The 25,454-nt window shown below is 39.1% G+C and overlaps 1 long non-coding RNA gene across 2 annotated transcripts in view; it reads right to left on the bottom strand.

Annotated features, from left to right (window-relative positions):
* Positions 1 to 21,905, bottom strand: part of LOC110470332 (uncharacterized) — an 81,135-nt gene extending 59,230 nt beyond the window's left edge. For both annotated transcript variants that reach the window (XR_013340468.1, XR_002465393.2), the window contains exons 1-3: positions 21,768 to 21,905; positions 13,869 to 14,003; positions 13,635 to 13,743 (exon numbers count right to left, since the gene is read on the bottom strand). This is a non-coding gene — a long non-coding RNA (uncharacterized LOC110470332). The remainder of the gene's footprint in view (positions 1 to 13,634; positions 13,744 to 13,868; positions 14,004 to 21,767) is intronic.
* Positions 21,906 to 25,454: the final 3,549 nt, after the last annotated feature.

Here is a 25,454-nt window from a genome sequence, read left to right as displayed (position 1 = left end):
ATAAAAAATTAGAATAAAATTAATCAGTACAAAATAATATATTCCTCCACTTCAGTTTCTCCATGGAAAAATAATTTTTTTCTTGATTTTATTCTCTGCTAAATTTAACACTTAAATTTCTCTGTGAAGAAATTTAAAAGAAGAGTGAAATGGCAAAGAGCGGGATTTAGTAGGATCATTAAAAAAAAACATAAACAGTGTCACTCTTTACCTTTTCTCCTCTAAAGAGTATTATAATAATATATTTATTTTCAGTGCAGCCATTAAGGCAGCCACCTTCTCTAAAAAACATCTGCACTGACACATCTTAGGGTTTGAATTCACATAAATTATCCTCAAAAGAGTAAACAGATTCATAAATGGTCAAAGCACTTCAACCGATCAGAAGAAATTATTATGAGAATGGGTGGTCATTTGAAGGTCTTGTGAGGAGTTCAGCAACTGAAGCATTGGGGAGTATTTGCTGCAGAGGTACCAGATCCCCTCACTGCAAAGTGATGAGCTGCTTTTCCACTGAGCAAAGCATTGAGGTGGCTGCTAAGCTGAAGCCTTTTATGGGGTGTGGCTCTGCCAAAGCACATTAAAACTTTGTTCACACTCTTTTCAAGATCTTTAACTAAGATTTAATTGCAGGCTAATCCACACCACCAGGGTAGTCAGAATAGAGGATAAAGTAAATGAAGAGATATGGACAGCCTATACTGCATTGCATATAAGCTAGAAGTGAAATCCCTTGTGCCTGGACCAAGTTTCTGTGCTTGCATGGGGATTTCTACCAGATTGCTATAACCACACCAATAATCAGATGTTTGCATATATAGAACAAAACACCAGGCAATTACTGAGCTGTGTTTTATTCACGGTTTATTCACTGTTACATGACTGCTGCAGCCTGAAAAGACAAACATCTTATGAAACACTGTATTAATTGACCATGAGTTTCAATGTTTTTTCTTTGAAGACAGAACATTGCCTATCATTTCATACTTTTAAAAGTCTATATATCAAGCTTTACCCTATTAAGAATATTTTTTTCAGATTTCCTGCAATTTTTTTGTATTTTTTTTTTGTTCAAAAACACATCCAAATACTATAATCTTTTATTCAAGGCTTTGGTCAACATACAATGCAGGTAAAGTATGTCTAAGCATTCCTGACATATAACTAGTAAGAAAAAAACCGACCAAAGTGTGTGGCTGTCTAGGTGGCTTTACAAATGAAATCAACACATTAGACATAGACTTTGTTATTATTGTTTAAATTAAGCTTGAAATGCCATGCAACTGAAATAAAAATCAGAAGCAGACAGGGTATCATTTGGTTTCTGAATACTAAATGCAATCAAAAGGCAATAGTACTTATAGATTTTTCATATACAAACAGATTTATGAAACTGATAAAAACCATTTGCCCATTGAACTTCAGGAATCTGGGCGGCTTCTTCTGTGAATAATCAAATAATTTAACTCAGGTAGCTTCTCTATTTCAGTGCTACATACACTGACATACAGAATTTATATTTAAAGGGGTACTTTTTAAAAAGCAAGTAACTTTACCATAAAAGATAATGAGACAAAATATAGTATTAAAAAGAAACCAAGTTCAGTGTTCACAGTTGAAAAAATGGGAAGTCAGCAATTTAAATTTTGTCGCTAATAAACTTTACTTTCACATTTGCATACATAAGAATTTATTCACAAATCCTGAAGGCAGGAGCCATTTAAGAATTTTTTTTCTTTATATATTTCTATTTAATAATTTTATGGAAATGTTTCTATTAATTTGAAGTTCCTGAAGAGCTTTTTTCAGTTCAGAAAAATCTTCCAGTTGTTTCTCAGCATCTCTGATTACTTTAAGTAACCTGCAGTCTCAGTAAGAGCAGAAAGTTTATTGACTCAGAATTTTCTTGTGATAGCTTTTCAAAACTTAGTATTTAAATGAGTTGATGTATTAAGCAAAGCAGCAAAAATGTACTGAAAATTTTAGGGGCCCTAGGGCCTTCTCAAGATGCATGATGTCTCTTCCCTGCTTTGGAGTCTCAAGAATGCTAAATAAGGAGAGGAAAAAAATACTTATTTCAGAAGAAGAAAAAAAACAAACGAAAACCAAGCACCACCCTTAAAATACCAGATCTCGTCAAAACTGTGGGAAGAGGTTTCAGCTACTCTTGGCTGTGGGCTTATATTCATGTTCTGCTTGCCAATATTTTGGGTAGGATTCTGAAGCTGCACTTTGATCCTTTAAGGACCTCCTATCCCCTGGGCTCAGGTTTGATTCAGTGCTGGAAGTGCCAGAGCAGCAGCTGCTCTTCGAGCAATCTGGATGAAATTTCTCAAGAGCAGCTTTCCCTGCAATATTTTGAACCAATCTGAATTGAGAAAAGCAGGGACAAAATAAAAAAAGATAAACACAGAAATCAGACAGTAAAACCTGGAAGGGGAATGTGGAAAGCAGAATGGGAGCTAGGAAATACACATTTGTGGAAGGGCTAGGGAACCAAATGGAGAAACTGAGAGAAACATTTGGGAAAAAACCTGAGGAGCAGAAGGCTGACAGAGGAGTTAAAATCTGTGAGGGGAAAAAGGGAAGAGGGGTAACAAACAAGCACAGAAAGGAACCAAAAAATAAAATTAAAAGAGGTAGAGGAAGGACAAAGGGCAGAGAGACAATATCCAACTGCATAAAACAAAAATAGCAGAGCAGAGAGATGGTGAGGGAGGTAAATTGGAAAGAGGGATCCAAAAGGAAGGCAAAAATTTTACAGAGTGAAAGCTCAACCTATAAAGCTTCATTAAGTTTACAGGAAATTAGTTTTGAGCAAAGTCCAGGAAGCACAAAGATGGAAGCATATTCATTTGTTTGCCTTCTCAATCTGCCTTCAGGTTAACCAAGCCTCTGTTTATAGCAAACCCAAAAAATAAACATCCAACCTATTGGAACTGTAAGGGGGACATGGTATAGCTACTGCCTTCTCCCTGTGAACAATGAAATCTGCTCCTTTCGTGCCCTGCTTTCAGAACAGCAGGAATAAACAGGCAAAACATAATTTACAGTCTTGGTTTATCTATACCCACAGCCTGTCTGCTGTTTCAAACACAGCAGAATGTGTATGTGTGCATTCAGAGAGATGGCTGTCATTAGACCAACCAAGTTAACCAATGTATAAAGGCAGGACCAGATCAGTAATAAAGTTGACACTTCATTATAGATGTCAAAATCCTTGCTGATTTTTTTTTCCTGCAAGTATCTAGCTTATTATATTTCACAAGTAAAACCATCTCTGAGTGAGCATTCAGGAATCAGTTACTTGGAAGCCTTCAGAATTAAAACCTAAAACCAGATATTTCCTTAATAAATTTACAGAATCAGAACAACTGGACATATTAACATACGTCTCTGTTTTCATGGCTGTAAAATGATTGGATTCTGGTCTCATCAAATTTACATTGTAGAATCTGAATATAGTATGATTAGACATTATTTTAACAACTACATTACAATACAATTTAAAATAAAATGGCCCTTTATATCACACTAATATCAGTGTTTTAAATAACAAAGGGGACTTTTTTTAAAATAAAGGAAAGGATTAGCATTTAGTTTCAATCAGTATAAGCAATGCTGTACCAGTTGGTGTCTCAAAGATTCAGAATTTTATTAATATTCCAGAGATGCATTTGTGTTGCCTCTGGGTACACTGAAAAGCCACTTAAACTGCACTTAAAGCAGCACTACAGGATCAAATTGATGTGCATCAACCATTTACAATAAAACTTGATTATTATAAAGGCATACATATTTGCATAATTACATGTTTGATTTTTTGATAATGCAGCATACACTACAAAATGTTGCTTCATGTAGAAAGGCATCGTCAAAAAGCACCATCTGCTGTAGTGTTTAATGCACTGCAATGTTTGAAAAATTCTGAAGGTAGATTGATGCAAATCAAAGAAGAAAGCAAAGGAGTTTTGCTAGAACAAGGGGCTCAGGGAGGGAGGAGGGGACACAGTACAGTACAGTGTGGACCTTTTGTTAGGCTGTCATCTGTTTCTTTCTGGCTATTTTGAAATAAAATTTTCAGGGGACAAAAGTAAATGACAACAGAGCAGCACATCGTACAGTCCACAGAACACAGGATTTGTAATTTGAGAGCATTTGGCATAAACACATTTTTGATGTTTTCACCAAAGCAAAAAACAACAGTAGTATATGCAATGAAGGATTATAATGGAAAAGAAAACAAACTTAACAAGAATAAATCTTTCAAAAGGAATCTCTCCTATGCATCACAAGAGCTCAAAATACACAGAACTTGGAAGTTACAGTATCTCCATATTTTCTCAATTCAAAAGAAGAAGCCACCTGATCTTCAATAATATCTGACCATGTCTGAGCAACTCCAATAGGAGCCCAATGTGTTCAGGAAGTTGGATGCTAAGATTGCAGAACTAAAATGCGTATCTTTGATTACAAGAAAAAGCAAGCAGTTCTAGACTAAGCACTGTTAGCCCAGAGTTCTTGCATCCTAAAAATATGCATCATTTTGATTAGCACTACATGTCTATCATTTTAATACCTGAGGCTTTTTTTCAAAGTGGATTTTGAGACAAGACATTAATCAAACGTAGTTGTAACTGTTTGTAATAATATTCTGCCATCCTGAGGAGTTTTATGCATGCATCCAGAATACACACACACACAGAGAAAAGGGTCATCTGTGGCTTTTTCCAAGTCTGTTGCTACCTCTGAGCTATGCTGTGAACATTTTTGGACGATGTGCTGAGCAGTAAAGCACAGCATTGAGCCAAGACACGGAGGATCTGGCAGGGAAGTCAATAGGCATGTACTAGCCTGTTGCTTCCCAGTAGGAGCTCATTCCTTCACAAATTGGCCTTTGGTAGGCAGTGTGATTCATTGCTCAGGGACTGGATTACAAGCTGGAAACCAGCTGACAGAACTTGGGCAACTCATTTCACTCTCCGTGCTATCCATTTTCCTTCCTCCTGTTTTTCACACCGCATTAGTTGAAAATTATAAAACTCTTCAGGGCAAGAAGGACTTTTTCATAATACAAGTTTCCAGCATGTTGGGTATTAAACAAGCTTTTATCTCTGTGGGCACCTCAAGGTATACCAGGATACAAACAACAGTTGGATTATATGCTGTGTGTGGGATAAATACCAAGTCAATTAAAAAGCATCTTTAACAACACAATCTGACTATAAAGTCTAGCAGTCAAGAACAGCATCTGGCTCCAAGATGTATTCTACAGTCCATGATACCAAAGAGCTTCAGAAACAGATGAAATTTTGTCCAGACACCTGAAGGAAAAATGTACTTGTGTATGTGTGAATGCAAATATCTCAAAACCTTCTGTGCCCAAACCACAACAGCTTGCATGTAGATTCACTGAAACCAAAGGGATTGGCCATAGAACTGGAAGCCCTAAAGCTGCATTGCTGGCCTGTTAGGCTATGCTGCATCTGGTCTATAATAAATTTACATTCCTACCAAGAAAATAGCCACTGTCGTGTAGTTATGAGACAGATTTTGTTTCACATTATGATGCAGAATGTGCTTGAGTCCCTGTTATGCATCAGATAATTAAACATCCAGGTTTCTTACCCTGACTTACCAGGTACAATTATAGCTTGGCATCAGAGATGCCAAACACCCACACTGTCATTGACTTAGATAAGCACTGTGAAATCCAGTGCTTCTGAAAAATAAAATCTTTTGCAGAAGAGTATGAAATATTTTTTTAAATCACAAACATACGGTTGTATGTACACAGTTCATGAAAACTCAGAAACATTTATCTTTTGGTATTTTCCTCATTTACTGGGGTGAACTGGACTGCACTATGATGCAGTGCCATTCCCTCTGTCTGCACTTGAAGCAGAGACTGTATGGTTTCTTGCTCATCAGGTACCTGTACTAAAAAGATAATGCTGTATTTATAACATAGTATTGAAAATAGCCCCAAACTACAACAAAGCCTCAAAGACGTCTGTATTGCTTTCCCACTGAAGTCTATAAATGCATTAGGTCATAGTACTCAAAAAGGAAACAAAACCAGCCAGGCAGAAATGAATCTTTAGAAACAATGAGTTTCCCTTTTGTGCCTTAATATTCTGCTCTTGGTGAGCTTCTCTAACAAAGTCTGCATTAATTGTTGCTGGAATCAGTGCAGCAGTGGCTGCTAAGCAAAGTCTTTTTCTCCACCTCTCTGCACTAGGCAGACAGGGTTTTCATTACATATATCATTTTCAACTTGCTGCAGTGATTCCACAAAGACAGGAGGATTTAGAAAGCTAATGAATGGGGGTGGGGAGCAGGCTGGAGTTGGAGCTTCAGTGCTAATGTTTAAGGCTAGATACTATGAGTGGCTTCACACACAGGGCACTGCCACTGATTTTATTTTCATTGCATGGCACTGACAGACTTTGACAGCCAAATCATTCATCTCTAGTTAATCAAAGTTGGAGAGTGGCATTTTTTGTTTGAGCATTTATTGCTACAGAATTTAGGGCAAGGCTCGTTGGTCATTGCCTTGCCCTGGTTGTTATTGTGCTGCAATGACAGCAAAATTACTTATCTTTTTGTTGCTAATTAAGAACAGAAGTGAAGAATAGGTTTGGTCAGAATATACTATAGTATCTAGGGACCATTTACTACATCATAATGGGATTCAAGAGACACTGTAACTCAGTATATCTACAAGTCTCTTACTGCTTTATTATTTGGAAAAAATTTAATCTTGTAACTCAACTGACACAAAGTTAGCAGTTATAATTAAGATTAACACGAATGAGAAAAACAACATTCCCCTCCCTCTCCCCAGGTGAAAACATACATCCCTTTCCAAGCTCCCTTCCAGCACAGAACACTCTGTTTCCCCAGTATCAGTACCCTTGCTACTGTTCAGCAGTTTGGTCTAACTCACCTTTCACAGACATGTCATCAATATTGCCTGCCGCTTGGGAGAACAGACTATACTGATTACAAAATACAGGTTCTATAAATCTGATTATTTTAATGATAAAACAGGATATTTTAGGCTTTCTTGTCCCTGAAGAACAAAGAACAATTGCAGATTGATTGTAAACCAATTAAGGACTTTAGAGCTATAAGTTGTGAATATAATTTCATTCTCCTAGGGGAAGAAAACACAATAAACAAACAAAAAAATTAATTTTCTAGTTCCTATCTCTCTGCATAATAACTTATGATGTGAAGCTGCTAATTTAGATCTGAATATTGAATTATGATTTCAACTTTCTCAAGCCATAGTTATCACCAGATCCTACTCAGCTGCCTCTTTCAATGCCCAACATTCACTGACATGTCAGGCAGAGAGGCAAGAAAGTGCTGGACATCAGAGAACACGGGCATACAGCCAAGCACAAGCAGCTTTGCTCTTTAAGAGATGTTGTTCTCTGCAACACTTCACAGAAATTAAATAAATACTAGTTGTAGTCAGTGGCCCCACTTCTATACCATTTCCTTCCTTAAATGCAGAATGTTGGACACTTGAGGGGCCTCAGGGTATGGCACAGCCTTTGAGAAAGTGTTCTCCAGACTGACCACAGCAATCTACTCCCATCATGGCAAGTCACCACTGTCCTTAGAGCTGAATAGAAACTATAAGGACTAGTAAATACCCTTTATCTTACATTTAAGGATATTCCCTGCAACTATATCCTGCTGCCAATGCTCAGTTAATAGGCTCCTGTAGTGAATAACATCATGTGCTCTGTCAATTATTAATAATGAGACAAGCATTTTCACATCAGAATGCCAACTTGTAATGTGTGAGCCTTTATTGCACAAGTGTATCAAAGCCCAGTCTCATAACATCACTAGTTTACTAAGTGAACTTTGAACAGGATTTATTCCCCAGTCTGTTCGGTCCTAATTTTTATGAATTTTGAAAATAGAAAATGTCTTCTCCTTGGCAACATTTTTAGATTATTGTTTGTATTTTAGGTGCTTGATTTACTGCTACATTGCGTTTATTCTAACACATCATTGATTCCCTGTCCCATACATCATATTTAGTTACTTTTTTATTGTATAATTTCTAGGTGACAGTGGCTATCCAGGACAGAAACAGCTGATGGATCTAATTTGATTTTGCCCTTATACTAGCAGAAGTTCACTTACTAGTTCACTTACTCAGAATTCATTGATCACTCAAAGGTCTTCTGGGATTGTGAAATCTCATTCTCAGTGTCTTTTCCAATTGTCAAAGCACAGACTCAATACGACATCTGACATTCCTGCAGCCTGCCTAGTTCTGCATAACACAGCAGTCAGCCATGGGGTTATAGTCAATGATAGGACTCTCATAAAGCATGACAAGGCTAAATCTTACTGACTTCAGACATGCCAAGAAGGTATATCTTTCTGAAAGGTGGGTTTGCTGATGATAAGCAAGGGGCATCTCAGTGACAGCTATATCTTTAACAAGGATATAGGATCTGGGAAAGGATGATTAGAGACAGAAAAGTCAGATAGTAAAGGAAGAAGAAAATGCAGTAGGAGTTTTACACAAGGATCCATAGGTCTAAAAGCAAATAAATTGCACTACTTAGTGTAGGATGATTGAATTCCTCTATCTGTGGCTTACTGTGCCCAGCTAAAACACAAATAGTGTCCTGTGCACAGCCCATGAAGCTCAGTGGCAAGAGCAAGCCTCATGGAGGTACTGTCAGAACAAGAACCACTCAAAGTGGTTGTAAACACCTTCTAGTCACTACGTGCACACAAAGAGACAAGATGAGTTTTATGAAACTGCAACAACTGTTTATGTTCAGCAAGGTCCAACCTGAGTTTTTGAGAACAGATAAGGTGGAAAAGAAAGGTATTGGGAAGGCGGATGACATTTAAAAGAAGCAGTATTAAAGTCCTCCATTACAAGAATAAAGACAACTGTTTTGTCAACAGCAGACACATTTATCTTCATCTGGGAGAAACAACTCATAGTTCCTCTTACCTGAGGGAATTCTAAACCTGAAGCTAATCTGCGCACCTACTGCAGAATTTTGCAAACATTCATCAATATTTAGGTTACCAGTTTTGGAACAAATGCATTACCAAATATGAGTTTCTTTCTCAGTAACAAACATAATCAGAACAGACACTCTTTAATCACAGATTGTTTTTTAAACACATTTGCCAGTCTCATTTCAAACTGTTTGAGCACCTGAGCTTTCATTACTCCTCTCTGGAAAGTATTCACTAGCTTAAACGCAGCCAGCTATGCTGAGTAACTTTGCTCTGGGAGGCATTGTTCATTTTATCCTTTTTTCACTCATCCTTTGGAGGACATGAAAATATTTTTCTCCCTGTGTGCTTAAAACCCTTCCAAAAAATCAGCTGCTCCATCTTCTTGTCATAATCTTGTTTATATTCAAATAGGCACCAGTGTTGCTATGCCCCATCAAGAGAATTGGTCAATAGTTCCAAAAACACAAAGGTCACAGGGGAAAATGATGGGGAATTACATTCCCAGTAAAACAGTGTTTAAAATCCCTTGGTTGGCTTGCAGACTATGATACTTTCATTTAGAAATACTGGTTTATTTCAAATGGAATTTTATTCAAACAGAATGAAAGCATAGCTTCTGAGGAAAGAGCTGAAGCCTTGGAACAGAGGGGGAATGATCCCATACTTAACATCACCACTCAGAGCTCTGATCACTCTCTATTTTGCTACAAACACACTGTGCAGCCTTAGTCAAGTTGCTTAGGGGTTTTTTGTGTCTTAATCCCCCATCTTTGAGATAACTATGACTTAGACTCCCTATCTCATAGGCACACAGTGAGGATGAATGCATTAAAAAAAGAATTAATATATCACAATATAGTGATAGGAGTTCAATACTCTGCATACAGAGTAATTTATCTTTCTGTCTCCTGGATCAAGTATTGTTTCTAGGTGTGTGCAACAATAAAAACTTAATCTATTAATATATAAAGAAACCAAACAATCTTCATCCCTACATTCCTGTATATGAAACCATGAACAGAAACACAAACTTGTATGTATAAAGGGGAAATGCTGGGGTAGAAAAAAACAGAATTTTTTCCTTAATTACAATGGGCTTAAGACAAGGACTGGAACCACAAGCTAGACATAAATAAAGAAATCTTTTTGTTCCAACAGCATAAAAAGAAACACAACAAAACAAAACAAACTGTACAACATATTCATATATAAAGTAGATATATAAGTATTTAGACACATTCGAAAAAAGACACTCCTTACTGCAATCTTGTGTAAGGAATACATTGTAATTTACTAGTATAGGAATTATATACTGTTCCCAGGGTGAAGTCTCTGTATTTCTTGCTCCAAACTATTCTGCCTATAAAATAGCTTTATTAGAATTTAGCAATGTTAAGGAAAAAAAGTAAAGGTAATGTCTACAGCTCCCATTAAAAACCAGATCATACATTTTACAGTGATTATAGTGTAAAATGCTATAAAAAAATGAGTTTTCACCAAATATTCAAAATTATAGATTTATTCAAATTCCCAGCAAAAAATCAAACTTGTGAATTCTGCAGATTATATAGCCAATAAAATATTTATTGTTGCACAATGTATATTGTTAACTGTGTTGACTACTTTTCAGCAAGGTGCCAGAGAAATGAAAAATTAACCAGTGCAGAATATAAAATATGGGGGGTTTGAGTCCTAGAGCTAGTTCATGAGCATACAAAACAGATTGTATTCAGAGCTGTAATATAGAAATTCTTCAGTGAAGAAGACACCAGAGCTGAATACCTGACAGCAGAACAAAACAGAGAACAGCATTAAAGCCTTGTAGTTGAGGTGCTGCATGCAAATGCAGGAAGAGCTGAATTAATAATGTTGGAAGTCTAGCTAACGTAGACAGTGGCTGTGTCAATGAATGTTTTAATGACATCTTACTAGTTTTAAGGACTAAGAAGTGCATACATGCAGCCTGATGGAATTCTGGAAGTACAGTAAACACGTGGCTTAAAAATCTTATTGGGTTTACAAAAACAAGTAAGTATTTGAATATCCTTCTTCTCTGCAACTTCATAAACTGATCTATGAAAATCACACATGTGGTTTGAGGTGCATATTCTTGTTTTCAGCATTAAACATAATCTCCCAATGAACCTCCTATTGTCTACCATTTATTCTTTTACAAAATTTACATGAATATTCATTTAAATGTCAGCTACAGGGCACCAAATGTCGATCATGCTATGAAAGGAAAAATTGAGTAAAACCCAACAATTTTAAAGTATTCTCTAGATATTTAGAACCCTCATGCTGTGACTTCAAATGTACCTTTTTGTCCTCTTGATTTCATGAACTTCCTAATGGAAGACAAGGATAAGAGGTAGCCTGGCAGTACCAGACAGAGTAGGACTCAGGCTGTTGCTCCAGCTGTGCTGCACAGAAAGGTATTTCTGACCTGACCTGGCCATTCACAAGTTACAGTGGGTAAAAAAACAAATACCCTGGAGCAAGGACTTTCATCCTTGCCCTTGGTCTCTCTGTTTCAGCTTTTCCTCTTCCAACCTTTAGCCCAGATCACACCAAGAGTGGAAGTGCAATTGCACACTCAGAGTGAGCATATGCTAGCCTGACAAAGTGCTGAAAAAACAGCATTTAAGCTCAACCTTATTCTGTAGCTGTGGCCCAGCTGGACCCACACTCCTGCCCATCCTCTTCCACTGGAGCAGATTCCTCAAGCTGGGGTAGGGACACCCTCCTCCTCTGTGGGAGAAAGCCCAGGCTGCTGGAACAGCAAAAATATGTTCTGCCTCATTCTCCATAGCCCTCCTCATCCTCAAAGCACCATGGTGCTGACAACTGGCCAGGAAAAGCAGCTGCCTCTTAGGGTACAGAATTTAAAGACAGTTGTCTTTCTCCTCTCACCCCAACCAGTCACACTGCTTAATACTGAATGACATTGAAGGCAATATATTTGACAATGAAAAACTTTGCTGAATATTTCAGAATTAGCTATCCTAAAGAAACTGGTCCCTAGGCTACCCTAGCTCATGTAAAAAGAAAAATTATACAACGAGATTTCAGAAAGCCCTTGGAGGCATGTGCTGGCTTTCTCAGGCCAGGCACACAGCAGCCACAGGTCCTGCTTTTTGAAAAGGAGGAAAAAACAGCTGGAATTAATTGAAAAATGCAGGTTAGATGTTCTCTTAGGATCTTATAGTTCCTGTATTCTTAATTGCTTGTTCTGTCAGCACTTGACACCTGCATATTTTTTAAATCTTTTTGATTTACACTGAAGCAGCTGGATTATGCCATCAGACAGCATGAACTCAGTGAGAAACACTGCTATTGTCTGCACATTCCTGGTGTGCGAGGCGGGAGAGGGGAGCATGAGTGTGCTTGGAGGACAGAAACTCCATTCCAGCACCTTTCTGCTTTGACAGACTGCACCACGTACCTACACAACAGCAGGGCCAGATCCAAAAATCTAGGTGTCTAAAACTAGGTTCCTAAATTAATGCTTGAGATGCCTAAAAAACAATCTCTTGCAAAATTTAAAACTATGAAGAAGCTCTCTTGAGACCAGTCAAAGCTTCAATATTTCTGAATCCGCTTTGGTACATATGTCCAGGTTCCCATTTTAAGAAATTCTGGACTAGAATCTGTCCCACCTTGATATTTAAATGCACTACAAAGCAGAAAAAGCTGAACAGGTCTGGACAACCTGCACAAATGGGCAGGCAGCAGCCAGGCAGAGCAGCCATTCCACCCCACTGACTTACTGCTGTGGAAGGAACCTCACTGCTGAGGATGAAGACAGGCAAGGCACAGAAAATTTACAGCTTTTTACACACACTAAGCAAACTATTAAAAACACCATATAGAACACAGATTCACAATAGATCAGCCACATAACAATGTGGAAGGAACAAAGGTTTCATAAAAGAATAAATGAAAAAAAAAATTCCTGAGACTATAGGCAGCCCTAGAGACTTTTAAGTATTAGTCAGACCAAAGGCTGCCAGATGCTTCCAGAGTCCTGACTACTCACTGGGGAGCTCAGGCCTTTCCAATGGGGTGAGGTAGGTCAGCTGGAGACTAAAGGGATGCCCACACAGAGATGCCCAGAGAAAGACCTTTTCGTTATGTTTGGGTTTAAGTGTGTTTCCTTCACAAGACATGGTCTGAGGCCCCATTATGTTTTCTATTTTGAGATTTTATTATGAGGAAAATAGTGACACTTTTTCTTTCTTTTGATTACTTCCCTCGCTTGAAGAGTTTTGCAAAATCCTGATATCTAGATAAGAGTGGCCAGTTCATGTTAACAAACAACTCTCCACAAGTTCTCTCTTTAACAAACTAACTCAGGGTATCCAGCCAGAAGAGCTTTAATTCCCATCCCCCATAAATTCTTTCTTTTGCCCCACTCATTTCCTAAAGTAAATGAAACTAGCAGCTAAATTATTCTTTTTCCACCTTTCCTCTAGATTCTTCATAGTCTAGATTTTGCAATCTGAAGATTAAAACTTATTCCCCATTTCCATGCAAAAGTAGAGTAAGGCAGAGCTCTTGTGCAATAGATAGACACAATAGACAATGTACAATAAATGCCTTTATCGTGCCTTCCTTACCTCTAGCACAGTCCTTTCCCAGCCACAAGAAGTTCTAAGCAGGCATCATCTGCTCATCCCCATGACACTCCTGCAGCCAAGGGAGCTGAGCTGCTCACAGTAGAAAGCGCTTTGGGAACAATATACAATTTTACTTGTCTATGTTTTTCAGTCTCTCATAAAGTGATAGCAGACAAAAATTCCCCAAATAATAAATAACCAAAACAACATTTGAAATTAAATTCTCATACGTACTTAGGACTGCTTGTTTGAAGCAACAGCAATGGTTGTGTAGGCAGTGCACAGACTCAAGAACTGGATGTGATATGCAACCATATCACTTTTTGACTATCTATTCTCCAGGGAGCACTAGCAGGAGATGATGGAGATCTGTGGAAAAGAGAAGTTCATTACATTAAAGCCTAAACAAAAAAAAATAGGAACGCGTAACAAAATGCAAAGCCAGAAGGTGAGGCAGCCTTTCATTAGGAAAAGGCCCATCACTGCAAAAATACCCCTTATCTTCATGGGAATGCAGCCACGAAGCACTCCTGTGACTCCTGGGGAGGTTCAGACCTCCACGTTGGAGGCACTGCTATCAGAAACAACAGTTTATTCCCTATGATTTATTCAGTTCAGAAAAAATAATTACTTTCTTCATTGCTCTATTCTTTCTTTAAAGTGATATAAGCCTCCACAGATCAGTGAGAAATTTAGTTAAAATATTATATAAGGTGTTCATCTTGATGCCTAGAGAGGCTATCTGGAACAGAGGCTAGACAGAGTTAAAGGAATAAAGTAGGTATTTATTAAAATGCCTTCAAAGGATACACCTTGGACAGTACAAGAGCCCAGCTGTGGCTCTACAGAAGAATGACCCAAGAAGAACCACAAGTTTCCACACTTTTATAAGTTCTGGCCCATTTACATATTGGGGTTAATTGACCAATTACAGCTTTAGGTTACGAAGTCCCATCCTCCCAAACTGCTCTCCTCAATTCACTGTTGTCTACACCTTTTAACACCTGAAGCTCCAACGCTGTCCTTGGTTCTCAGGCTAGAAAAATATTGTTTTGTCTGACTAAACTGTGAAGAGAATTTGCTGACATTTCATATGAAGTTCACAGTTACACATTAAGGCAGTATCTGAAAAATATGAAAGTTAAAACTTAAGGCATCAGTCTTTGGGGAAGCCAGCATCTGGCTTCATGGAAGATCCGAGTGTGAAATAATGAAAACACGTGCCTGCCAGACTTGCACAAATCTTTCTTTAAAAATCTATCTCAATAAGAATCTATTTTCAATTACTATCAAGTATTTCAGAATTGCTTGTCTAAAACAATTCTTTGTAATTTTATTAAATAATGACAGTACAATAACCTGAATTATTCTTTCCCTTTTAAGTTTATCTGATGAGATAGCAATATATAATACACACTGAAGAACCTCAAATGTTGGCTTTACAAGCTCTTGTTTTTAGTTAATCCCAGGACCTCAGTTCAGGGTACTGTAGTCTTCATTCATTCACTTTAATTCTATTTCATATGAAGACAACATAACTCTTAGGTGAATTTTCACAGTGAATTGCAACATGATTGCTATATTTAAGGTTTTGTTGAGTTAGAAAAAAATTTCATAGTGATATACATTAACTACATATTTCACTTCCTTTTCAAGAAAGGGATGGTGATATACATATATATATACACACACATACTCATATATACACATGTATAAATTTATATACGTCTATATTAAAAAAAAAAATAAAGTAAGAACTCAGTTAAGAGCAATGATTCATTTACACCTTAAGAATCTAACAAACATTCTACCACGGTATCCCATCCATGCCCAGGATAGGGCACAAAATAAAAACAAGGGATGATCAATTTAACAAAACTGATGACTTAACGGGAGGTAGATGATTCTCTTTTTTTTTTTTTTTTCTTGTGAAAGACATGTTGCTTCTCTTTTCATACCTCTGACTCAAAAGAGGTAACTTCAGGTATCTAGATAAACACAGAAGAGAAAAAAAATGGCACACTGTTGTCAGAGGCAGCTAAGGTTTAGATACAAAATACTGAACCTGATCCAACTAGGTGATAATACCCTAACAGGGTAAATTACTACAATGAGTTATTTTCCTGCAATTTAGAGAAGCTCTGTTGCTTCTTACTAAATTTTCCATGGAACATATATATGAATATATACAAATGCATATGCTGACACCAGCTGAAGTGATTTCAACTCCTTTCCCTACAGCCTCCTCCACACCAGATGACACGAGTTCCCTCTCACTGTGACGTGTCCTCGTGCCCTCCCTTTTCCCAAGGGCACCTGGCACTTCCCAGCCTCACAGTGGAAGTGGGGCTCAGCACACGGGTGCAAGGACAGCTTCCCCTGGTTTGGGGTGGGTGCTGCCAGCCATGCCACGGTGCCAAGCTGCACCATCCAGGGCCAGCAGCTCTCATGCAGTTGCTTGGTTTTTCTGCCACTCTACAGGCACACACAGGAAAATTTCAGACTGGATGGCCTGATATTTGCAGCTTCTTGTTAATAATCAAATAAAAATTTAGTGCATGGGAATAAATAAACACATATGTGCTCAGTGCAGATCCTGATCACACACTACACACTGATACCAAATGGAAAGGAACCAGCGCTCACCTGTGGTTCTAAGACAAAAATTGCCATTGCCTAGTACAGTAGAATGTAACTGCTCTGAGACACAAGACAGATGGGATAGGAAGATGTGAAGTGCTACAAATAAAATCTAAAACTGAACTTTTAAATATTCATTCTGAACTATAAAGAGAGCTGTGGCTTTTGTGTGCTACAGATGGCTTGGAAATGCAGTGCAAACAAAGGACCAATTTCTGAATACTCGTAGCTGCTCTACTATAATAGCTGGAGGCCCAAAACTCCAGGGGTTTGAGACGATTCAACTAGATCCTCTTACCTGCCAAATTTCATCAAAGCAACATTGCCTTTAACATCTTATAAGGGATGAAAGAAATATGAATAGTGTGGGGTTTTTTAATGAAACACGGACTGCTTAAGCTTGAACAAAAAATTACAATATGAATGGAATGTGCAAGGTAAAGGGAAAACCATCATTTTATTATACATACTTAAAGCATCTTATAAGATGAAATCTGTACTTTTTATAGATTGAAAGGTTAAATAGAAATATTTCCTAGATTTAGATCAATGAAGGAAACAAAACCAAAAATAAGCATAATAAAAATCCCTGCTAGTCATAATCAATGAGAAACTGCTGACTGATTGCCAAGTATAGCCTTTTGTTTAAACCTAGGAAAGACACATATTTCTTTGTAAGGTAGTGGGGCACGACCTCATCAATCAGAGATTATTCTCTGCATAATAGTTTATGGAAAGAAACCACTAACACCAGTTCCTCATCTGCCTTCCAGACAGAGGCCAGCTGATATGAATACAACTGGAAGGGGACTCAGCCCAAGCAGCACTGCTGCTAAGAGCATACACTGCTGCATGGATGTAGCATAAATTAGCACTTCCCGATGCTGTTAGCTACTAGCTAAGATTATAAAGTCTCTGGCCTTTATAAGAGAGGGGATACCCTCAGACCTCCTGCATGTATTTGAGCTTCTATGAGAATGGAAGTGGACAACAAAATCCCAAAGAAAGATGGATTCTCTATAGGGGAGCAGGGAACACCCAAGAGGGAGAGAGGATCCCTTAACTGCCAACAGTCCTCCAAACACAGAAATCACAGAAACAAACATGCAGCACTGAATCACAGCTAGAAGCCAGGTTTATGGGTAATTATTAGGTGCCACTGCCAGCTGAAGGGAAAGTGCAGGAATAAGAGGAAAAGGCATGAAGGTCTTGACAGAAAATGTAACCATCCTGTAATGGCAGCGAGAGCCAAGAGATTGTTGCAGTCTGATACCAAGTGATGGGTGAAAGATGACAAGTGGGTTACATTATCTATGAAATCAAGGGAATTAACCAGGAGGAATGGGCAGAGGGAGGCAGCCTGGACAGCAAGAGCTGTTGGGGAAGGAATGGTTGAACTACTGCTCCATTTGCCAAGGTTAGAGAAAAGGGTTCTGTGAAAAATCAAGTTAAGGTGATGGGAGTTTTAAGGTGATAAGTTTTAACTGCTTCTAGAAAAGACAGAAGTAGCAACTTACGGCAGGGAACCAGTCTGCTGGTTTGGGGAACAGCCTAGGTAACAGGCGTGAACTGAAGATAAAACTTGAAACCTTGCTGCAGACACACAGAATCATTTACTGCTGGCAAGAGGAGAGAAAGGAGGATTTGGCAAAGCTGGAGGAAGCAGACCAGAGGACCAGGGCCTCCCCTTCAACCATGTTTGTCTGGTGCTGGATCTGCATCCATCAGAGTGCAAGCAGGGATTGCAGTCTGACAGTGTGACTTGGCTTCCATTCTCAACCAAGACAAAAAAGTGGCAGATGAACTGAGGGGAAAGGGCAGGATCCTCTGGCACAAAACACAGCTTTTCCAATGACCTTGCTGTCCTTTTGAAAGTAACTGCTTTCCAGGACAGAGTGTCCCAACAGGACACTTAAATGCCTTCAGCACAGTACAGTACTCAGAGATAAAATGAACAACTTTTCATGAAATCTGCCTCCAATAAAAACATCTTTATTGCCCTGGGCTAATGTGTAAGTTAGTGAGGGATGATAGTTCAGCTTCTATAGCCATTTTATGGAAAAAAATCCATAGGGACCTCATCTGTTGGTCCTCTAAAATACAAAAAGAAGTGTTAAGCTACATTTAATCATGGTGATAGGCTATCAGCTATTTTCTTAAACCTTCATACTCACTGCTCTCATTCTAGGCAGAGCCAATCAACTCGACTTAATCATCTTCTTGCTTCACTTTGCCCCTTCCTTTTGAACATATGTAAATCCTAATTATTTTTTAATCCTTTACTAAAACACTGGCAAAATGAGTGCTCCCCTTCCAGCATACAGATGTGGAAGTTTACAGGCACAGGAGCTGCAGTACTCCAGGGCCTGATCCCCTGGGGCTGTGTGTCACTGGCAGGGCTTGGCAGAGGGCACCACTGCCTTTCCAGAGCAGTCCTCTCCTGTCTTCTCCTGCTCCTCTTCTAGAATAACAGCAAGCATTATAGTGAGGTTATATTTGCATGTTGTAAGGCCACAGTGACTGGTGCTAAAATCACATAAACCTAACCCTGAGGTGAGTTTGCTTGTCTACAAAGGTATGCATCTGAATGCTTACCCAAACTGCCAGCCCCCTTCCACAATATGGTTTCTTCATGGACATCCTGATTACATCTTCCAAATGCCTTCTTCTGGGCTGTCTCTGCCCTTCTCATCTGATGGAAATGGGGTTCTCCTCTGTCTCACTTCCACTCTCACCTGCAGCCTAAATGTACATATGCAGGCTTGCCTGTGCTGTGCATTACTAAGAGAAAATACTCCAAAATGAGAAGACTAGCTTTAAAATTATAAGTTGATTTCAGTGATCACAAATACAGTTCACATTGCAGCTCTGGCTCTGTTCACCTCTGCTGAAGAAAGGGGAAGTCTAGCTCTTCATAAAACACCAAGTATTCAGCAAGACCCAGAGTGAAAGAGGAGTTATTTTTGTTGGTCTGTTGCCTTCTCTAAAGTCTATAATATAACAATTCATGCATACATATCACAAGAGGCAGCAGGGCTGTCACCACCAGTATGCTGCCTAATGCCTCATGTTTGTAGTAGCACAGCTGTGTTCGCTGCCAGCTCCTGCAGTGGCGGGCTGGGACCAGGGATCCCACAGGGACAGGTGCTGCCCCATGTCTCCGTGCCTTCATCCAGAGACAGAGGTGGAACATGCACTATGTGCTGCTCTGGCTTCAGCACACTGCTCTTAGCATCTGTTGATAAAGTGGGAACTGTTCCCCAGTGCCCAAGCAGCAGATACACAGTGGCTGGGTCCATACCACATTCACAGGCCAGCCTGTGTTCCTGAAGCAAGCAGTTCATGATCCAGTTCCCAGAGTTGTCCTAATGCAGTTGACTGAGCAGGACCTGTGCATATAAAGAGCTCTTGGGCACTCTCCAAGTCCTATCATTATATGAAGTGTAAACTCGGGCATTATCATTCCTTTACACTCCCAACCAGAAGATGAGACCACCAGTATCCCACTGTTCCTCCAGCTATACATATGTATATGTATATGTATGCATATACACTTCTGTCACAAAAATAAACAAGCCAGAGGAAACTCACGCTGCCTGTTTTAATGCCCCAATTCCCCAGCCTGTGAAAGACTATCTACATTGCAGTGTGTTTCTGTCCAAGCCTTAATGGTTAACTCTCCCCCAGGAATCACTTTCTTGGGGAAAGAAGCACTGAAAAATCAAACCCCTTGCTGCAGTTTTTTATAGAACAGATCACCAGTTCTGGGAGATCAATGGGATAAACATGGCCCAAACTGTTTACTGTATAATCATAGTAAACTTACAAGGATGCTTTTATAAAATGTACTTTAATTGGAGAAGCTTACTTTTTAATTTGCAATTTTAAATGTGAGCATGTTATAACTTGTACATGAACATTTCTATAAAGATAATTACATATGGCAAGACAGAAAAACTTTCTAAAACATTTTCTCTTGAATGTGTGCCTGAATTCATTTACAACTGTTGCTGCTTTAAACATTTCAGGCAGAATAAGTGGATGGCACTAAACAGCTTAGCTGCAATTATTATGGAATGTCTGAGGTATAATTTCCCCTGCGGTTTTGTTAGGCGTGCAAAATTCATAATTCTGATTTGTGGCAGGTACTTATTACCCATCGCAGGTGGAGATATGCAAATATTATTCTAGTAGGGTTGAACAGTCTTTATTTCTGTATTCAGCTATTAACGAGATTTGTGAGTCTGGTACTCTGGGGCCATTTAATTAATTAGATGGTACAGATAAAATATAAATTGTTTTGTAGGCTACACAATTCCAGTTCTAGAAGATGTAAAATATGGCTAAATGAACTTAGTATGGACTGATTTATTGTTTCATGTATGGAAGAGGGTAAAGGAAAATTCTGCCTGTTACTTTTGCCTATATAATCCCATAGAGTATCCTTGCATCATCAAGCATTGTGAAAAAGGGATGTTTTTTATTTGTCATTATTATTAAGAATGTCTATCAGTTATTCACTTTATAAAAAATTGCTGGCATGCATCAAGTAAGCTAAAAAATAGGCATGTTCTTTTATGGAAGCCAATATGTGCATGTTTCAGAATAAGCATGTATTTCCAAGACATTTAGATTTGGTAGGATAATATTGTCTCAAGGTCTGACACTTCTATTTTAAATAAATCATTTCCATGGATAGATAAGCTAAACTTGCTAGGGGGAATGCAGAAGAAAGCTACAGCAGTATGTTAACATCTAGAATTTCAAAGAATTATATTAACTCGTTAATTAATGTATTTCTTTTCCTAAATTATGATCTCTCTACTCCTCCAGAAGATTTCTGGATAATTTTGAATACAGGAATTGGGGTTAAAAAAACCACAAGGTGCTTTTATTCCCAAAAGTGATAGTTATAATGGTCACTATAAAAGAAACAGCATTTACCAGGAGTTACAGCAAAATACATGGTGAGACATTCACCCTCTCCTCATATGGAGGAAATAAAATGCACAAGGCATAAGACCGGAAATTGTTAGCAAACTGCCAGCATTTAAAGACAGGCATTGACCATTATATTAGTTTTAAATTGCAGGAAAATACTACACTACACAATTACAGTACTATAAACATTGAATGAAAACCAGTTAGTTTTGCTAAAGTAGGAGTATAAACAGCAGTCACTCTTATTGGTTTATTGAACATATTTTGGGGCCCATTCCAGCTGTCTTTATTAGCTCTAATGCAAATGATTTTGCACTGCTATTTTGCCAAGCTCTGGTAGCTGTACTGCTGCAAACAGAGCCTGCTGCTTTGTGTCTGCTGGAGATTTACTGACAAATATGATAAAGGATACATAAAATGAGTAACAATACAGAACTGGCACCATACAGGAAAAGGAAAACTAACAGGGGGAAATTATACCATAAGGGTAGGAGCTGGTATGGTTTTGTGAATGTAAATCAGAAGCATACAAGTTTAATTTTAAATACATACCAGGATTTTCTCTGGTCACTCCACTGCAGGGTGGACAGAGCTGGTCATGGCCCTGCAGTTGCATCCCCTGGGACCTGGCCACCTGCTTGGAAGGCTGGAAGTTGATTCAGGGCTGACAGACCCCACCAAGGCCTGAGGCTAGGCAAGAACAGGAAGAGTTGCATGGAGATGGGAGCAGGCTAGACCAGGACAACCATCTGAGAAGGAGGAGAGTTTCTGGCATGGGAGGTCTGCAAAGACATAAGGACTGCACTTTACCCAAAGAAAGAGCTTCTGATGTTGGAGACATTCTGCACAGGAGAGATACAAACTCCTTTGAATAGAGCTAGGGAATATGTGGGAATATGGCTACAGAAGTAAAGTGCAAGGTAGAAAGTAGAAAATTAAAAAGAGAAGGCATTGATTAGGATCTGAGAAAAAGGGCCAGTCGTATTTTATGGGTGAACAGAATTGATCATGTCAGATATTTACCGAGGCTCAATTTTCAGTAAGAAACATCAATTGACTATGTGGTGAGAAATTCCCTGAAGCAGAGGAGGCTGCAAAACCAGGATAATGTGTTGGGAAAAGAGCCATGGGCAACCGAGTCTGAAAATGGGATTTCCAGCACAGGAGGGCAGTGAGTGTTTTCATTACAGCACCAGCACAGGTAACTTCACATTGAATTGTCAGCTGCAATCTGCACACTGAGAAACTTGAGGAATCTGAGTGCTGATACAATGGCAGTGCAAGAGCTATGCCTTTATGGTACACTTGTGGGAACAACCCAGGAACATCACAATATTCAATTCCTAAAAAAACCCTGCCAGCAAGCACCAGAGATTCAGTGAATAGCTTGGGTGGACAAACGGAGCAGAAGTACTGTGACCAGAACTAGAGAAAATCTCAAGGAGGAAAACATATTTTTAGTTAAATACAGAACAATATAAATGACAGTGATATCTATGGAAATGTTTTAATAGAAAAACAATAAATACTTATGGTGTTCAGACACAATGAGGCCAAGTTACCTGCAGGCTTTAGATAAAATACAGCAGAGAATCAAACTCATTTCAATCTCACCTCTCATAGCAGTTGCAGAATATGGACTGCATCTCCTCCACATAATGGCAAACTGTTTAGGAAAAAAATTAAGTCTCCATTTCCATAGAATAAACACACCAGAATAATATTCTGCATTTCAATACCTTAAATTGGATAAACAATACCCCACGGGTAGAATCTTTAAAAGACCATTCCTGCAGAAGATTAAATCTAGAAAACAGTTTTAATTAAATCTTTCCAAGGACTTCATAAAAACCCAGGCACAGCAGCAGTGCTGTGTGCAGTACCTCCACAGCAGGTCTGAGCTATACAGTCCAAAATGAAGGAGGAGTTCTAGTATTTCCTTTTATTTTTTTCCCTAGGTATGCAAGCAGAAACACATCATTATTTCAAAATCAATGCACAAATGAGAGATGTGATCAGAGAATTACATCTGTTCACAGTAGCACAGAGAGCAGTGCCATGGGCCAAGGGCAGCTCCTGAGCTGTTGAGGGGAGCAGTGCTGCACCAGGCATTTGATGCCTCTCAACTCAGAGGGAACTGCTGCCTGCTGGTGGCTGATTATTACCAGCACTTTTTCAGAACAATGTAAGTAAGCAATGTTTTAGGTGGCACTATAATATCTACCAGGGATAGTTTTTGCAGAGAAATAATGGAGCAAAAATGCCTGCGTGAAGAACTTCTGCTCCACCCAAAGACACTGCTGGGCAGGCATCACTGTCCTCCTACAGCAAGTGCTCCTCAGCACAGAAGCCCCTGGACGAGCCCCAGCCTACATGCAGAGAACCATATGGGAGGAGTCACGGGCACTTGAGGCCATGTTCCTGTTGGGCACAAGGCCGGGGCAGGAGGGTGGGACCCAGAGAGTGCCATGGGGTCAGGGACACACAGCATCTCAGCCACTAGGGTGCCACTGCACCAAGGTGCTCAGGACGAGCAGAACCACTTGCTTTGAGTTCAGCTGACAACATACCCACCCCCCACTCCATCCCCACCAAGAACATTAGCACAGAATTTCTGCACCCCTGTCATAGGCATGAAACACTGGCAATCACAAAACGCTGGGTAAGGGCTGATTGGCCATTTTGAGAGCACTGGAAATCAGCCTAAAGCTCTGTGCCATATGTATAGACGATGAGCAAAACCAAGAGCAGAGGATGTACTTGAGAAGAAAACAACAAAAAACAACAAAACATTACCTTGGAGGAAAAATCTGATAAGCAGTCTAAACCAAAACAGTGCCCAGCCCCATCAAACCACAAGTTTGTTGATGATTCCCTGCCTCCTGTTATAACAGCTATGTTTATTCACATATTGTGCTTTTTAAGCTGTACATTCAGCCAGTACAGCTCAGTGTAGCTCCCCTGCCACCACAGTACAGTAAGGCTGCAAACATGACTTCAGCAAGGTAAGATCAATTTACACATACTAAGAAAGCATTCAAAAATTAATGCAACTAATCTCCTGGTTTCACTTGACAGGAGGTAAATTATTGATCTTTGCAATATGAAAGTACCAAAAAGAACAAACTCAGAACGGCACACTTTCATGTGCACCCTTGCCTCCTCTTGTCAAACTTAAAACAGTCATATCCAAAGAGCTGCAGGGAGATTTGAGAAACACATGTTCACCCTGTACAATTTAATCATAGTGCGAGCAAAAGGCAGATGCTCCAAGAAGCCTGTGGTTGTGTAAACAAAAAAGAGCATAACCTGAACCCATAGCACAAACCCAGGCTCACAGAAATACATGCAGGAAGACAGGCAGTTTAGAGTTTTGGAGTCTTTCCTTAATCTTTAATATACAATTGAGGATGTACAGCTCTACAGCCAAAGCTGGTACAGGTACTGATACATCACCCATTCTTCTCACTCAAGGGACAATCCTGTTCTATTAACCAAACTTCCTTTCTCCCCATTTTCACCCCTCTCCTGGCAGCTCCCTACACTGCAACATAATGCAGAGCTCCTACAAAGGCACTGACAGGCTAAAACTCTATGGAGTGAAAGCCTCCTGCCCAGCAGCCACCTCCCTCACACCTACCTGCTTTCTTCCACATAACCACCATAAAAATATGGCATGGGAATTTCTTTCCCCAATAGGCAATATATAAGAGAGGAACACAAAATAACTCTACTAACAGTCCCCAATATTTTCCCTGATTCTTCACTGTCATCATTGTGGAAAAAGAAACAATTCCTTTCAGACAGGTCATTGCTCCTTGACCCTAAACACACAGCATTGCATCAGGCTACAGAAAGTCATGTGATGCAGGTTAACATCTGCTGATATTAGCTAAAATAATTAATTTGTTACTCTTCCATTCTGTATACCATGTGCATTGATTCATTACATGGATAAAACAGATTGAATGGTCTGAGCACAGGGAAGTTTTTCATTGAAGACACTGAAATTATATTTTTTCTTTTTTCATTTTTTCTATTTTTAAGCCTGAAAATTCTAAGTTACACCTAACCTTTTTGTCTAACACATCACTGTAGCTTTCCAATGTATTTCAGTAGGAGTTTCACAGCTTCCACCAGGTACATCCCACTCTTCACAAAGCCTATAACAGCAGGAGGAGTGTTCCTAAACTTTGTGTCAAGCTACAGCTGTATTTAATATGGCATATTCAACTGCAT

Source organism: Lonchura striata, chromosome 9 (assembly GCF_046129695.1).
Source record: "Lonchura striata isolate bLonStr1 chromosome 9, bLonStr1.mat, whole genome shotgun sequence".
Classification (NCBI taxonomy): domain Eukaryota; kingdom Metazoa; phylum Chordata; class Aves; order Passeriformes; family Estrildidae; genus Lonchura; species Lonchura striata.
Note: the sequence above shows the minus strand (reverse complement) of the source record. Positions and strands in the feature narration are given on the sequence as shown.